The sequence below is a fragment of the Monodon monoceros genome, unplaced genomic scaffold (assembly GCF_005190385.1).
Source record: "Monodon monoceros isolate NGI ecotype Baffin Bay Population unplaced genomic scaffold, NGI_Narwhal_1 Super_Scaffold_18, whole genome shotgun sequence".
Classification (NCBI taxonomy): Eukaryota; Metazoa; Chordata; class Mammalia; order Artiodactyla; family Monodontidae; genus Monodon; species Monodon monoceros.
In genome coordinates, this window is record NW_021703774.1 from 30462664 (window position 1) to 30466178 (window position 3515).

The 3515-nt window shown below is 54.0% G+C and overlaps 1 pseudogene; it reads left to right on the plus strand.

The window, feature by feature from the left end:
- The first annotated feature begins 792 nt into the window (after positions 1 to 792).
- Positions 793 to 2821, plus strand: LOC114897823 (annotated as a pseudogene).
- Positions 2822 to 3515: the final 694 nt, after the last annotated feature.

Consider the following 3515-nt stretch of genomic DNA (forward strand, 5'->3'; position numbering starts at 1 on the left):
ACAGTGGCCACCACCTGCCTGGTCTTGTCCAAGTTCATCTCCAGCACGGAGTCGGCACGCGTGCAGAACCCCAGCAGGCGGGACTTCTGGGCCTGCAGCCTCACCAGCTCCCTGAGGATCACGCAGTTCTCCTGGAACCCAGAGACGGAAGGTGCTGGGGACTGTGGGCCACGCCCTCCCCACGGGCCCGGGGACAGGTCTCTGCAGGGGGTCAGGGCTCTCAGGCCACTGGCGGGCACAGCCAATCCCCCTCCCTCCTCCTCCTGGTCCGGATTTCTAGACACTTTGGTGCTGTCCTAACACGTGGTCTTTATTAACACAGGTCCTTTTGGAACCAGAAATGGCATGAACCGTGATGGGCTCTAAGGACAAGGGCAGGAAGAAATGCGGCCAGGCTCTCCAGGAGCCACCAGGGGGCCTCCCCAGGCTCAACAAGACAAACACGGCTGCCGTGCAGACAGTAGCTCATCCCCACGGCGCCCGAACACCCAGCCCCTGGACGGTGAGACACCTGTTGCTGCAGGTGGCCCGTGGCTCACTGATGAGGCCCGGCCCCAGGCGTACGCCACCTTCTCGGGGGCCACCTCTCCGGTCTGCGGTGGGGTTCTCCCCAAGTCACCACAGAACCAGCGTGGCCTGTCTGTAGCCCAAGAAGGTGGGGACACGGGACTGTCCCCCATGCCCCCCGCATCACCCATGAGGCCGAGCGAGCACCAGTGGTGTCTGCGGGGAAGATGAAGGGCTTACGCACAGCCCCCATCTACAGAAGCACAGACTGCAGCCACATGCGCTATGGAACAAACACAAGTGTCCATGCAGGACCCGATGTCTGAATGTCAAGGCCATGCCCGGGCCACAGTGAGAAGGTGCATCCCCCATGCAAGCCACAGAGAGGGGATGGGGGGCCATCTTCGATTCTGAGCTCATTGGGCATCACCCCAGAGGGAGAGGGCAAGGGAGAGAGGTAGACAGAAGTACAGAGGGAGAGGGAGAGAGAGGGAGGGAGAGACATCTCACCCTTCCCTGGGGGTTCTCTAGTGCAGCCAGGGCTGAAAACCACTGCATTTTGGGAGATGGGTCCTCGTGGAAAAGTTAAATAGTAGCTCATGGCATTATCGACACATATTAAAAAGGCCCCAAATCTTGGGGAGTCAGGGAAGGGAGTTGGCGGCTGCCTCATAAACAAGGAGAGATTGGGCATCAGAGGAGGTGCCTGTGCAGCCCACCGCCGAGGGCCCTGCAGACTTCATCTCCCAGTGGTGGTCCTGGGCTGGAAGTCAGCGGGGAGGTCAGGCTGTCCAAGCATCAACGTTGACTTCAGGGCTGATCTAAAAGGCACCTGGAGTTTGTTGAAGCAGAAAAAAGAGAAAGCAGTGGGGAGAGGATGGGAGTGGGAGGGATAGGGAACCCCCCTCCTCAGCACTTCTACCTCTCTCCCTCCCTCCCTCTACCTCGCTGCCTCTCGCTCTCCCTCTCCCTCCATCTCTCCCTCTGCCTCTCTCCCTCCCTCTCTCTCTGTCCCTGTTTCCCTGTTCCGCTCTCCCTCTCCCTCCACCTCCTTCCCTCTCTCGAGAGGGAAGGAGGTGGAGGGAGAGGGAGAGAGAGCAGGAGAGGGAGGGGGGAGAGAGAGAGAGGGATAGAGGGAAGGAGGGAGAGACGTCTTTCGCTTCCTCCCTCTATCTCTCCCTCTCCTGCTCTCTCTCCCTCCTCCCTACACCTCATTCCCTCTGCAGAGAGGGAGGGGGGAGAGGGAGGAGGGAGAGGGAGGGGGAGAGGGAGGAGGAGAGAGGGAAAGAGGGAGAGGCAGAGGAAAGAGGGAGAGGGAAGAGGGAGAGAGAGAGGGAAAGAGGGAGAGGGAGAGAGAGGGAGGGAGAGAGGGACGAGAGGAAGCAGGGAGAAAAGAGAGAAAGAACACACCATCTACATTTCTGTCAAATGACACCGGGGATCCTTACACAACCAGGAGAAAATAACACAGCGAGGCTCTTTCTCAGCTGGAACCGGAACTGCAGATGGGGCCAAACACCACCAGGGTGGCCACACATGTCCAGCTGCCGCCCCAGCCCCCTGAGTCTGGTCACCAGGGCTCTGAGTGTTTGCTCCAGGGACCTGGGGTTCACCCTGTCACCCTGGAGGTCGGGCCTAGACAGCATGGCCCCGGGCTGGACACATAGGGGGAAAAGCATCCCCACAGGCCAGATTGTGCGAGCCGATTCAGCTGCCAGATTCTAGAGGCCCGGGATCACCCTGTGGCCCATGAAAGCCAGGAGCCAGGAGGGTCTTGCATCGGGATTCCTGTCCGTTGGACTGGAACGTTTATGTAAGGAGTCTTGGAAACAGTGGTAACAAGACTGAATTCGAACGAGCTTTAGGATATTATGGACCGCTCCGAAGTGTGTGGGTTGCTAAAAACCCTCCCGGCTTCACTCTTGTTGAAAATGAAGATCCCCGAGATGCAGCGGATGCTGTCTGAGAAGTAGACGGGAGAACACTCTGTGGCTGCCGAGTAAGAGTGGACCTGTCGAATGGGGAAGGGAGAAGTCGAAATCGTGGCCGCCTCCTTCTTGGGCTCGTCGCCCTCGAGATGATTATCGTTGGAGGAGTCCTTGTCACAGATCTCCAAGATGGAGAAGCTTCTCCCTCAGCTGGAGCAGGTCCCTTTCTAGATATAGGAGAAGAGAGAGATCACTGTCCCAGGAGAGAAATCACAAGCCATCCCGATCGATCTTTCTCTATGTCTCCTAGCCGATCCAGGTCAAATGAAAGGAAAAAGAAGACCACTTTGCAAGAGGAGTGGTGCACAGGAAATAGCTTCATTTGACAGGAGTATGTACGGGAAATTCAAGTTTTGTTTGAGACTTCTGAAGCTTGATGCACTTTTTAAATGTTTTAGCTGTTCACATTTGTTTGTCTCTTGGGACAGTGACACATAAAGGTGTCATTCTCTATGGTTTGAAATGGGTCATATGAGGCATGTAATATGAAGAATTGTTACCTTACAATGTTCCCTTAAGCAAAATTGAATTTGCTTTGAATTTTTGGTCTTGCCTAGACTGATAATAAAACTCTAACTCCTGCCCACCTAAAGTATGATGTTTATTATTATGGAAACAACACTGGCAAACATTGAAAAGACCTTCTGTAGCTGGGATATGGTATGCAGCTGTAGTTAAGCAAGCAGTCTTTAAAAGGTGCTGTGAACACAAGCCAGCAGGTAGAAATGAAAGCCGCACCCTTACCCTAGATTAGAGGTTTAAGAATTCCACTAGTCTTCACACTGGACAAGAGGTTGTCCAGTGAGTTTAGAATCTAAGAAGTTTCAAGGAAGTTAGTTTACCTTTGAGTTAGGTCATAAGTCCCCTCTGTGATTGCTGTACATGAATACATAGCTCTTTGTAATGTTTTTTGGAAGTTGAGATTATCAAGATACCAATGTCCTGCCAGATTAAGAGTATATTGTAGAGCTGAACTTTGAGTTACTGTGCAATTTTTTTTTTCATGCTGTCATTTGTAAT